Source organism: Cibotium barometz, chromosome 38 (genome assembly GCF_041138505.1).
Source record: "Cibotium barometz isolate CiBa-2024 chromosome 38, ASM4113850v1, whole genome shotgun sequence".
Taxonomy (NCBI): Eukaryota; Viridiplantae; Streptophyta; class Polypodiopsida; order Cyatheales; family Cibotiaceae; genus Cibotium; species Cibotium barometz.
The window spans coordinates 34,561,059-34,575,808 of record NC_141083.1 but is presented as its reverse complement, the minus strand read 5'-3'; positions in this window follow the sequence as shown (position 1 = coordinate 34,575,808).

Here is a 14,750-nt window from a genome sequence, read left to right as displayed (position 1 = left end):
CATATGTAAGGAAGGGGAGTTTTTTAAAGGAGGTGCATATTTCACATAAGATGAAGAGTTGAAAATGTACAAGGTTTATTAGTAAAAAAACTATGAGCAATATTAAAAATATGAGATATTTTTGGTATAATGATTCCATTTTGACACATATGTAAGGAAGGGGAGTTCTTTAAAGGAGGTGCATATTTCACATGCTTGAATGAGTTTTAAACTCATAAAAATTGAGATATTTCATCTCTCCTCTCTCCTCATTCAAGTCTAGTTCCAAAAAGTTAGCCTAACTGACCTAAAAATGGTCAAAAAGTGACCAAACTGACTTGGAAAATTCTAGAATCAGTTTGTTTGGTTAGGAGCTCAATTTTTCCTATAAATAGAAGCCTTCCCTTGTTGAAAAAAATATAGTGTCTTATGCTTTGTTACTCACCTAAGCCAAGAACTGTGAATTCTTTAATAATTCACTAGTTTTTGACACTTCTCTCTTTCTTCAATCCCCATTGGTGGCTCCATCAACATACTAAACCAATTGATTGGTTGGGGGCCTCTACCGTGAACAAAGAATCAAGCAAATTATAAGGTAAGTATAGTGAATTTTGATCTTTTCTATAATTTCTCAATGATTCTCTCTTCTCAACCCCTCTCGAGCTTGAGAAGCTTAATTGATATGGTTTTTGAAATGCTATTGAAGTTAATTAATTAATGATAGTAAAGAATTACATAAATTTCCATTTATGTTTAATTCTAATGGTTTTTTCTCTCTCTCACTTAATAGTTTTTTTATCTATGCTTTTAGTTTATGATTAATTTTTATTTAATCCATTAAGAGTTAATGATCCAATTAGGGATCATTCTAATCATTCCCTTAAAGATAACCTATCTTTTAAAATAATTGAGATTTATTAGTTATAGTAGCGGAGCTATGGCAAAATTTTATAAAAATATACACATAAAATAATTTCATTCAAAGCATGAAAAGAGGATTTCCTACCATATTCTAGGAATTATCATCCTAGATTATTTGAAAGAATTTCATAGTAATCATGGAAAAATTAAATTTTTATATTATGCATAAAAGATAAATATATTATTATAAAAGTGTTACTTTTAACATAATTGAATTTTATGCATAGAGGTATGCATAAAAGATGAATATTTTATTATAAAAGAGTTACTTTTAGCATAATTGATTTTCATGCATAGAGGTATGCATAAGAGATGAATATTTTATTATAAAAGAGTTACTTTTAGCATAATTGAAATTCATGCATAGAGGTATGCATAAGAGATGAATATTTTATTATAAAAGAGTTACTTTTAGCATAATTGATTTTCATGCATAGAGGTATGCATAAGAGATGAATATTTTATTATAAAAGAGTTACTTTTAGCATAATTGAAATTCATGCATAGAGGTATGCATAAGAGATGAATATTTTATTATAAAAGAGTTACTTTTCGCATAATTGATTTTCATGCATAGAGGTATGCATAGGAGATTAATATTTTATTATAAAAGAGTTACTTTTAGCATAATTGAAATTCATGCATAGAGGTATGCATAAGAGATGAATATTTTATTATAATAGAGTTACTTTTAGCATAATTGAAATTCATGCATAGAGGTATGCATAAGAGATGAATATTTTATTATAAAAGAGTTACTTTTAGCATAATTGATTTTCATGCATAGAGGTATGCATAAGAGATGAATATTTTATTATAAAAGAGTTACTTTTAGTATAATTGATTTTCATGCATAGAGGTATGCATAAGAGATGAATATTTTATTATAAAAGAGTTACTTTTAGCATAATTGAAATTCATGCATAGAGGTATGCATAAGAGATGAATATTTATTATAAAAGAGTTACTTTTAACATAATTGAATTTTATGCATAGAGGTATGCATAAAAGATGAATATTTTATTATAAAAGAGTTACTTTTAGCATAATTGATTTTCATGCATAGAGGTATGCATAAGAGATGAGTTAGGATGTGATAAGATGAGTTAAGAAGTGATAGGATGTGTATGGGATGAGGTAAGAAGTGTATGTGATGGGATAAGATGTATATGGGTTGTTGTGATAGGGTGAGAATATGGATGTAAATGTGGATGTGTATGTATGGATGTATGCATGTAGATGTTTGAGTGTGAATGTGGATGTATGGATGTAAATGAGGATGTCGAAGTAGATGCATGGATGGGATGTGGATGTATGCATGTAGATGTGAATGTAAGCATATAGATGTGGATGTATGGATGTGAATGAGCATGTAGATGTGGATGTATGGATGAGGATGCATGAATGTGCATGTAGATGTGGATGTGAAAATAGATGCATGGATGTAGATGTGGATGTATGGATGTGGATGTGGATATATGTATGGATGTGAATATATGATATGTGATGTGAAGGAATCTGAAGTGATGAGATGGAAAATGATGTGATGGGATGAGTACACATATAACTGGAATGTGGAATAAGCAATGTGGATTGATGAGGGATAATGTGGAAAAATGAGAGTTAATATAGAAACTGTATTTTGTGACTGTTTGTAAATGTTGTTTGTAAATGACTGTTTTATGTCAAGAATGCTGGGAAAGCATTTTGACCATCTTGTGATTAAGGTCGTGGAGACCTAACTGATAAAGTTGCAATTGCTGACGGAGAGTCAATGGAGGACGTCTCGCGTAGCAAGGTCAGCCGAGGTCTTGACCAGCCTCGGTGCGATTAAAATGGTGAAATCCCGGTACGGTGGATGAGGGGCCAAGGAAGCGGCCTATGAGTGAAGCGCTAGGTCACCTACAAAGGATCCTAGAGGGTGCTGACCATACGGTGCTCGGGCTCTAGGTCGCCCAGGATACCCACGCGTGCGTCGAGGAAGATATTGGAACAAGGAGTAAGAGTTGTTTTCTGAAACCGGGCATGGATCTAGTTGACTGACCTTGCTGGTCCTCAAACGGATGAGTCCATGGCTCTTTATATGGATCTGTTGGTTGATCTTGCTGATCTTCAACGAGAGTCCATCTTGATAAGTGATTATATTGCCGAGTATTATGGGCTAGGAACTATTGAAACGGCCCCTGAGTGGACAGGTGGTGAGCGTTCTAGTTGCCAATGATGCCATAGATACTCTGATGAAGGAATGATGGGAAATTGAATCAACCGGATAATTTGGAAGATGGTGATCAGTGATACTATGGTTTTATTAAAGGATTGTTTTAAAACTAGTTGAATCTGTGAAAAGGCAATTTCATAGTGGGTGTGTAAGTGGTGTGACTATCTTTATTTTGATTGAACTTCCGGCTAGGGAGCCTTGGAACTCTTTTCCTTGGTACCCGGGACAAAACCTAACCAAATTCTTAATTGGATCCCATCACTACAGTGGTTGGGTGGTTGGCTAACCCATGGGACTAGATGGGGTTAGGCTGGACTGATGGATCCGTAAATCGAGACTCAAATTCTGTTACTACGATAGATAAAGCAAATCCCGGATAGTAATTGTTCTATGGATAGGAATCAACGGCTGTGCCTCTTGATGGGGAAAAAAGCGTTGATCCCAATGATCCAAGTGCAAGTTTCTTCCTTGATCTGACTAAGTATCTTTATAGATGCAGTCGGATCTGTTTGATCAGTAAGGGTTTGACTGTGTTAGAGTAAAAGTTTTCCTGGTGGAATCACCCGTGCTTTCCGGTAAAGGAAGTTTTTCCGGGTTCGGTTTTGGAACAACCGACAGATTAGTCTCTTATCCGGATATCCGTGGGTGAGGCCCCAAATGTAGGACCCCTGTCCCGCGCGAGAAGTGCTACTTCCGCTGCCAGTATCCTGAATCCGTTGCTCGGTGGGAATAGGGGGATCTTACATCACTAGCCCTGCAAGATGCCCACGGGTCTCCTATCACTTGGTACTGACCCCATGAGTCAAATGACTGCAAGGGGGTCAGTACCAAGTGACATGAGTCTATTAGAATGCCAACGAGCCTCATGTCACCTAGTATTGACCCCATGAGCAACATGCCCCTAAGGGGGGTCAGTACCAAAAGCAATATTGGGCCTGTAGGATTCCAATGACCCTCTTATCGCTTGGTATTGACCCCATGAGCAATATGACCCTAAGGGGGTTCAATACCAAGTGATATGGGGCCAACAAGATGCCAATGAGCCCCTTATTGCTTGGTGTAAGGTGCAAACCCTCTTAATGACCACAATATGTGAAGATAAGGTCAACTAGGAAATAAAGAGCTCGCGGAGTGCCTACCAGCCCCTTATCGCATAGTACTAAGACCCCTAAATGGACCCTCATTCCTAGGTTGAAATCTCTCAAAATATCTAGACATACGATGGATATAGAGGCGATGGCATTGGTTGAGTTTGGGGGGGGCGATGAGGAGGAAGATGTAGTCGGCAAGGAAAAAGCAATAGGGCACCACGATAAAGTTTCGTACTAGTTTGTGAGAGGCAAAATAAATCAAACACGTGCAAGAGAGGAGAGGAGTGAGTACCTACCATATTAACATGTCATTCATGCATCTAACCTTATAAATGCCACTTATGATCAGTACACACCACAGCAGTGGTGCTAGGACCACATGGTATGGGACCACGTTGGTCTATAATGGCCCCTATCTCCCTCAAGAGCTTCATTCATTTTCTTCCAGTTTCCTATCATCGCCTTATCTGCCCTTTGCGTCATGCCTCTGCATCTCCTCCTTCATCGCCCCTTCGTCTTCTTCTATCTCACAAGCAAACTAAAGCTTTTAATCCAATCTGTTGTAGGCATGCTTTTCTCTCTATCTCTCTCTCTAATGCGCACACACAAAAACACTCACAAAAGTCATTTTGAACACACACACAACCTTACAACCTTACAGAAAGAAAAAATCTTATAAAAAGAAAAACAATTTGCTCTATCTCCAATAACCTTACACAAAGAGGAAAATTATATGATGTTTTAATGAACCATAGCCTTGTAAAGTGTAATGCATACACAAGATACATGGCTCATTTTTGAAGGGTGGCATAAGCCTTTATTTGAAGGGTTGATTCTATTATGCTCTTTTTTCTCTATATGTAAAACAAGGGAATTTTGAAAAATTCATCCTTCTTTTGAAAGGCTATTTTTCTGGGTGGCCTATATGAAGGGTAAAATGGCTTATAGATGCATTAGACCTTATAATTCCACTTATGATCAGGACACACCACACGTGTGGTGTCAAGACCATCGTGCGGGTATAAAATGGCCCGAATCTCCTTGGGAACATTCATTCGCATCAAGATCTCTGCCCTTCCTAAACCCTTCCAAAGCCCTTGGTGTCAAGCTCTCTGCCCTTCACGTCATCCCTTTGCATCACCATCGTCATCGAAATCGTCCCTCTCTACCCTGTGTGTCGTCCCTCACCATCACCATTGCCATCATCACTCTATGTGGCCATCATCTAACCTCTTCCTTGCCATTGCCTTGGTGTCAAGCTCCCTTGCCCACCATCGTCGCCGCCATCGCCAAAGCAAGTATTCTTGTAGTGCCTTATAGCTTGTTACTTATCCCCTTTTCTTTCATTTTGTTATTGGGGAGGTCAGTACCAAGTGGTAAGGGAATCATGGTCATCACGTAAGCCCCCTACCACTTGTTGGTACTAACCCCGTGATCCATATGGCCTTGTATTGACCCCCTTTCCTATCCTTTTATACACAAGGGGTCAGTACCAAGCAAGTGGAACTTGCAAGCATCACGTAAGCCCCTAATCGCTTAATACTCACACACCCTTTTGTTTTTGTGACACCCCCCTCTCCGCGATGCCTCCTCCGAGGCATTGGGGCGACGGAAGCAGCGTCAGCCTCTCGCGCAAGGGCAGGGCTTCCCACTCTGGGCCCTCGCCCATGTGAATATCCGGACAAGAGACTAGCCCGGTGGTTCCTCAGAAACTGAGCCCAGGAAATATTTAAAATATTCTTTCATCAATTTGATCCTTAACCTCAATATACCAAAATTTCCTACATGAAATTATGGTGAAAACTTCTCTTTTAACATCAAAATTAATTTATGCATTTTTCTACTTAAAATACAATGAAAATTAATTTATGCATTTTTCTACTTAAAATACAATGAAAATATCCTTCGCCGGCTAGTGCAGTCTTCATAGCATGCTAGTCCTATGCTCATTGTAAGATTCCTCCTTAGCCTGAATAATGAATAAGCTTTACTTCAATCCCCTGTAATCATTCCCTATTTCTGAATACAAGAAAATATTATTTTTCCTTGTTTTTGCCTAGAGAGATAAAAAATTCTAGAGAGAGGTAATTCAGTATTGAGATATTTTTGGATATAAAAATTTTACAAATATCAAAAATATATTTCCTTAAAATAGAAATTCAGAATAAATTCTCCAAGGTGCATTAGGAATCAAAAAAAATGATTTAAAAGACCTTAGTCTAAGGGTCAAGATTTTCAAAAAAAAAATAGATTATGGTCCAATTAAGGTTCCTATGGGCCAATAAGATTAATCCAAGTGTTGGGATGAGATAAATCCAATGAATAAAAGAAAATACCCAAAAATGAGTAAATTCTCACAATAGATGAAGAGTTGACTGAGTAAAGGTTTATTAGTTAAAAATTAAGAGATATTACTAAATAAGTGAGAAATTTTGGAGAAATGATGAATTTTTGACATCTTGGTAAGGAAGGGGAGACCTTTGAGGTAGGCTCCTTCACATGTGTGGGAGGGTTTTTAATTCAAAAATATTAAGATATTTTTATCTCTCCTATCTCCTAGACCAAACTGGATCAAAATGGGAGCTAAACTGGTCCAAATCTTGTCCAAATTCAGTTAGTGGCCTCCCTCACCTATAAATAGACCCTCATTCTTTTGTATTCTCATCTGTTAGCTATACCATGCCAGTATTACATTAAAATACTCATATTTTCTATTATCCCTTAAAATTCCTCTACTTTTGGAGAGATTGGAGATTCTCTCTCTCTTCAACAATCCTTGGAGATTTCTTCACAACATACTAAACCAATTGATTGGTTGGGAGCTTCCTTCTAAGATAAAGAAGCAAGCCAAATCTAGAGATAAGAAGTAATTTCATGGTTTTCATTAATATTCTCAAAAGATTTCACTCCTCAACCCCTCTCAAGCTCGAGAAGTTTTAAATTAATTGTTTTAAATGCAAATCAAGCTTTCTATAAGAATTTTAATGATTAATCACAAAAAAGTTAATCTTTTTGCTTAATTAGGATGCTTTCTATGTATATCTCTCTCTCCCAAAAGAATGGTCATTCCTATGACTAATTCTTTAGCAAATGGATGCTTCTCATTAATAAATTCTCAATTCAAAAAATCAAACTCTATTCTAGTTAAGCTAGAGGGTAAGAAAATGGCTTTTTTATGCTTATGCTAATAAAATTATGGTAAACTTATGATTTCATTCCATAAATTGGATTTAAGTCTACAGATAGTTATTCTATTATAATTGTATTGTAAATTCTTATTCTTTCTAGAAATATTTAAAATTATCAGTAATAGCAAAAGATATGGCAAAATTTTTAGAAATTAATACATAACTCATTTTTACGCATAGTGTGAAAAGAGGACTTCCTACCATATTCTAGGATTAGTCATCCTATGCTAAAAGAATGACTTTTATCACATTCATGGAAAACTAATTTTTAATATTTATGCGTAAATAATTAATTAGAGAAAAGAGAAATTTTTGTTATTTATTTTTTTATGCAAAAAGAGAAATTCCAATGATAATGGAGATCCATGTAATTAAATGGAAAAAGAGAAAATTTGATATATTAAAATAATTAATATTTTTATTTAAATTTAAAGAGAAATTTTAGCTAAATTCATTTTTATGCATGAGAAAATTTAAATGATAAAAGAGGAATTCCCATGACATTTAGAATTCAATCATTTAAATGGTAAAAGTGAAATTCTTGGCATAATTGAACTAATGGATATTTTTATTTAAATTTAACAAAGAATTTTAGATGAATTTATTTTCATGCATGAGAAAATTTAAATGATAAAAGAGGAATTCCCATGACATTTGGAATTCAATCATCTAAATGGTAAAGTGGAATTCTGGCATATTTGAATTAATGGATATTTTTTAAAAAGAAATTTTAGATAAATTTATTTTATGATAAAAGAGGAATTCCCATGACAATTGGAGTCCAATCATTAAATGAGAAAAAGAGAATTTTAAGCTTATTAAAAAAATGGATATTGGTATTTCGTTAAAAGAAGAAATTTTATGGTATTTAAGTAGAGAAAGATTTGAATTAAGTTTTGGTGACAAAAGAGGAATTTTCACCAAAATTTCACCTAGAGAATTAGAGTTGATAAATTAAAGTGGTAGAAAGAATATCTATAGATATTTATGTGAATAACTCACCAAATTGATATTTTCCCAAAATTAGATTAAATGGAAGAAGAGTATTTTCATAAAAAATTGATATTTTCATATAAAACCATTTCTTAATCTATTATGGTTAAGAAGGAATGAAATTCATAAAGTTGGAATTTTCTTACGGCGGTTAGAATTTCAGTAGATGTTTATCTGAGGAAAATCCGTGTTAGAACTAAATCGAATGATTTTGGTTAGACCACGACTATGAGAGGGACTGTCAGTAAACTACTTGTCCATCTCTCGATCTGAATCAAGCAAAAAACTTTGTGACCAATTCCAGTTCTTAATACAAAGAGTAGACTACCGTTGATTTAACCTAGTTTTCCCTTGATCGAAATCACCAAGAATCTAGTTGGACAGTCAATCAAATGATGGGTAGATTACCTTGATGAGAGATCAATGATTCTCATTATGAAAATATGGATTAAGGAAAAAGGGTTTTGTGGAACCAATCTCAAACCAGGAACTTTACTTGCATAGAACCTCTATTTTCTTTTTTAAAGGACTGTTTTATGCGAGAATGCTGGAGGAAGTATTTGGTATGTGTTTAAACTAAGAAGAGGCTTGTTGCAACAACTGACGGTGGGGAGTCGTCGAGGGATGTCGCTCGCGGGCGGCAAAGCCTGCCGAGGTCTTGATCAGCCTCAGTATACGGTTAAAATGGTGCGCTTCTGGTGCCTCAAGATTTTATACTTTCCTGCCATATCTACAAACTCCTTAGTTGCTTTATTCCTAAAGGAGAAGATAGTAGCTCCCTTGGCACTAAGGGAACATTTGTATCGGGGCATGTCTACAGCCTAGTATCGCCGTCTTATGCGTCTCTCGACGAAATTTTGACTTCTGGAGCCGAGCTGATCTATGTACATATTGCAACCGTTATAAGAAATGTTATGTGGAAAAATTCCCTGTTGTATATTTAAGTGACGAATTGTTGAAGCAAAATCTGTTACCAGACATATGTCATAGATCTCCAATAAGATCATTTATCTTGTTGAAGAAATTATTTTCTGAAATTCTTAAGTCTCTCGTGGACGAAATCAAAATAAAATTTTAATAATGTATCATTTTTGGCAGAATCATGAGGCGAGGGAACCGTGGCCGTCAGCCAGATCCTCTCACTGATGAAGAAGAGCTTGACCCCCTACGTTCGTAAGGCTCTTCTTCACAGAACTCAGCAGGACCCTTCAAAGGTGAAGGGGAGAACTTGGGTGAGGCTGTGGAGAAGTGGGTCGAGTCAATGGAGGAGTATTTTGATGTCACCAGATACAACGAGAGGAGCAAAATGGCTCTCGCGCTAGGCTGAAAATTGTGAAAACAGCCAGGGTGGCATGGAGAAACCATTGCGACAACAACCATCTCGACAGGAGTACCCAGTCCTGGATTGATCTTAAAGCCTATCTAAGGAAGAGATTTTGTCCCCCTGGATTTTTAGAAACCAAGATGAATGAATTCTTAGAACTAAATAGCATGTGAATCGGGATGTGAATGAATGATAAGGGATGTGAATGGATGTGATGTGATGTGAAATGGATGTGATAAGATGCGATGTAAACTGGATAGATGTTAATGTATGTGAAGTGATGAGGTGTATGGGTAGATGCAAGTGGATGAGATCTGATGAGGAGAAATGAGGAAATAACTGATGAGATAGAAAAAGATTTGATTAGATCAGAATGGGAATACTTATGAAAAAGATGAGATAGAAAAAGATGTGATTAGATCAGAATGGGAATACTTATGAAAAAGATGACATAGAAAAAGATGTGATTAGATCAGAATGGGAATACTTATAAAAAAGATGAGATAGAAAAAGATGTGATTAGATCAGAATGGGAATACTTATGAAATGAATGTGGATTGATGTGTGGGTGATGTGGATTGATGTGTGGATAATGTGGATTGACGTGAATAGATGTATGGATGATGTGGATTGATGTTTGGATAATGTGGATTGATGTGGATAGATGTATGGATGATGTGGATTGATGTGGATGGATGTATGGAAGATGTGGATGGATGTGTGGATAATGTGAGTTGATGTGGATGGATGTATGGATGATGTTGATTGATGTGGATGATGTAGATGGATGTATGGAAGATGTGGATTGATGTGTGGATGATGCGATTGGATGTGATTTGATGTGGGAATGATGTGATGTGACAGGGATCGATGAAGAAAAAAAATGTGGGAAGATGAGAAAAGATGGGGTCTAATGTGAAAGGATGTGGAGTGATGAGAAAAGATGGAAATATTGTTGGAACTGTATTTGTATGTGGAATTTTAAATGATTGTTATATGTCAAGAATGCTCGGGAAGCATTTTGACCGTCTTTTGAGACCTGTCTGTTAAAGTTGCAACTGCTGACGGAGAGTCAACGGCGGAGGACGTCTCGCGTAGCAAGGTCGGCCGAGGTCTTGACCAGCCTCTGTTTGATTTAAATGGTGAGCTTCCGGTACAGTGGATGAGGGACCAAGGAAGCGGCCTATGAGTGAAGCGCTAGGTGACCTACGAAGGATCCTAGAGGGTCCTGACCATATGGTGCTCGGGCTCTGGGTCATCGAAGATACCCACATGTACGTCGGGGAAGATATTGGAACAAGGAGTAAGAGTTGTTTTCTGAATTTGTGCATGGATCGGGTTGATTAACCTTGCTGGTCCTCAACGCATGAGTCCATGGCTCTTTTATATGGATCTCTTGGTTGATCTTGCTGATCTTCAACGTCGGAGACTCCATTTTTGTTAAACTGAATACTTGCCGGTTACTATGAGCTAAGAACTATCGAAAAGGCCCCTGAGTGGACAGGGGGTGAGCGTTTTGGTTGCCAATGATGCCATAGGTACACCGATGAAGGAATGTTTGGAAATAAAGATTTAATTGGATAATTAGAGGATTATGATCAGTGACACTATGGTTTCATTAAATGATTGTTTTAAAGACTGTTGAATATGTGAAAAAGGCAATTTCATATTGGTGGGTGTGGTGTGACTAGTTTTAAGTTTGTATGAATATCCAGCTACTAGGGGGCCTGGAAACTCTTTTCCCTGGTACCCAGGACAACCTAATCAAATTCTTAACTGGATCCCATCACTACACTGGTTGGGCGGTCGGCTAACCCATGGGACTGGTGGATGGGGTTAGGCTGGACTGATGGATCCTTAAATTGAGACTCAATTCTATTCTAGTTCGATAGATGAAGTAAATCCCGAACAAAATTTGTTCTATAGAAAAGAATCAATGGCTGTGCCTCTCAATGAGGAAAAAAGCGTTGGTCTCTATGATCCAAGTACAATCTTTTTCCTGATCTGACTATGGGACTTACGGGTTTGGTCAAATCAGTTCAGTTAGTTAAGGCTTTTGACTACGTTAGAGAAAAGTTATCCTGGAGGAATTGCATGTGCTTTCCGTGCAAGGGAAGTTTTTTCAGGTTCGGTTTTGGAAGAGCCAATGGATTAGTCTCTTGTCCGGATATCCGTGGTGGGCAAGGCCCCAAGTGTGGGACCCTGCCCCGCGCAAGAAGTGCTACTTCCGTTGCGTGGTGGGAATAGGGACCTCACAGATGGTAGTATCAGAGCGAATTGGCTAATGAGGATCAACCGAGAAGCCAAAAATGTCAAAAATTTATGAAGAAGCAGTAAAAGGTTGTAATTGTGTGATAAAATTCATACAAATTGATATTCAAACTGAAATTCGTAAATTGGTAATTGGGTCTTCAAATGGAAGTACCGCAATTGTATGGAATCCCTGACTTGCTTGAGGCCTAGACATGATGGTATTTACCTTATAGTTCGAAGGACCGTGACTACCCGTATATACCGAGGGTATAACTGTAGCTCTTACTGGCAGTATATACGAGTAAATATAAGACTTGAAATTATAAGCATTAATACTATCCAGATGATGAATTTGAATGTGGTTGATATGATTTTAAATTTTGGTTGAGAACTGAGGAGTTGATTTGGATTATGATTGAAAAACGAAGATTCCTAAATTTTTTGTTGAAATGTAATAAACTAAGCAAAACCACAATGAGGATGAATGGGACGAGTCTGTGTGATGATGTTCGTTAATGACTTCAGTAAATCACTATGAGATTAGTGGATTGTGCTGGCATATTGCTGCTGTTAACACTTGACCCAATGGATCAAGTTAAGGGATGTCAAATTAAGAATCTGTATAATTGAAAATTTCCATGAAGGACTGCTCAGATAGAAATTTTGGTCTAATGGACCATTATTGTGATAAGGATTTGAATGTTACAATCTCAGAGAATTATTATCTGATGAGTTTTATATAAGGGATCTTTATCCCAAGATTCTGTTGGGTTTAGCAGACTATAAAGAACCCCAGAATCAGTTGGATCTTAAGGAAAAGAGTTCTCCTCTAATTTTCTCCAATTTTGCGAGATGAGGACATCTCGCGTTTTTTAAGTGGGGAAGGATGTAAGATTCCTCCCTCCGGCTTTCGAGGTGTGCAGGTGTAAGAACCTCCCCTTCTAATCTTATAAATTATTCCCCTCTCTGAAATAAAAGAAAGATCCTGTTTTATCCTGTTTTGGCCTAGAGCGAGAAAATGTCTAGAGGGAGGTAATTCAAAATTGAGATATTTTTGGATATAAAAATCCTCCTAGTGTCTAAAATGGTTTCCCTTGAAACAGATATTCAAAAAAAAATTTCCAAAGTGCAATTAGAATAAATTGAAATCAGGTAAAAAGGACAGCCTAAGGGTCCAGATTTTCTGAAATTTTTGAATTAAGATTCCTATGGACCAATTAGATTAATCCAAATGTAGGGAGGAGATAAATGGAAGAATAAAAGAAAATCTCCCAAAAATGAGTAAATGCTCACATAAGATGAAGAGTTGACTAAGGACAAGGTTATTAGTTAAAAAAGAAGAGATATTTAGAAGAAATGATGCATTTTTTACACCTCAGTGTGGGGAATTCCCCTCATGAAGGAGGTGCCTATTTCACATGTGTGGTTGAGTTTTAAACTCACAAATAATGAGATATTTTCATCTCTCCTCTCTCCTGCTTCAACTAGATCCAAAAAGTAAGCTAAAGTGACCTGAAAATGGTCAAAAATTGACCAAACTTGTAAGATTCCTCCCCAGCCTCTCAGGATGTCTAGTATCTTCTCGTGTAGTCAAATCCCTCTTCAGAAATATAAAAGATCTTGTTTCTACCAGTTTTGGCCTAGAGAGAGAAAATCTTATAGAGAGTGGTAATTCAGTTTTTAAATATTTTTGGATGAAAAAATATCTCTTCTTATTAAAATAAGTTCCCCCGAAACAGAAGTTCAAAAAGATTTTCAAAAGGTGGATTAGAAATCAAGTATAATCTGTTCAAGAGGCCTTATCCTGAGGGTCAAGATTTTTTCGAAATTTTAAATTAAGGTTCCTATGGGCCAATAAGATTCTAGAAAATTCTAGAAATCAGTTGGTCTTGTTTAGAGCCTCCCTCTCCTATAAATAGAACCTGAGTCCTTTGTTAAAAAATAGGAGAATTATACTATGCCAGAATTATGCTGAAATAATGATAATTTTTACTATTCTCTAAAATTCTCTCTAAATTGAAGAAATTGGAGCTTCCCTCCTTCTTCAATCTCCATTGGTGGCTCCATCAACATACCAAACCAATTGATTGGTTGGGGGCCTCTACCGTGATCAAATAATCAAGAAATTTGTAAGGTAAAGTGTGAATTTTGATCTTTTTCCATAAATTCTCAATGTTTCTCTCTTCTCAACCCCTCTCAAGCTTGAGAAGCTTAATTGGAATGGCTTTTTAATGCTATTGAAATCAATTGGTCTTGTTTAGAGCCTTCCTCTCCTATAAATAGAACCTGAGTCCTTTGTTAAAAAATAAGAGAATTATACTATGCCAGAATTATGCTGAAATAATGATAATTTTTACTATTCTCTAAAATTCTCTCTAAATTGAAGAAATTGGAGCTTCCCTGCTTCTTCAATCTCCATTGGTGGCTCCATCAACATACCAAACCAATTGATTGGTTGGGGGCCTCTACCGTGATCAAATAATCAAGCAATTTGTAAGGTAAAGTGTGAATTTTGATCTTTTTCCATAAATTCTCAATGTTTCTCTCTTCTCAATCCCTCTCAAGCTTGAGAAGCTTAATTGGAATGGCTTTTTAATGCTATTGAAGTTAATTGATGAATGGTAGTAAAAGAAATACATAAATTTTCATTTATGCTTAATTTTAATGGCTTTTTATGATTTTTGTCTTCTATAAAATGATTATAATGTTATGCCTCGTTGAAAAAAAGGCATTCCCCTCTCTTCTTTAGTAAATTCAACCATTCTTTATCCTAGATGAATGAT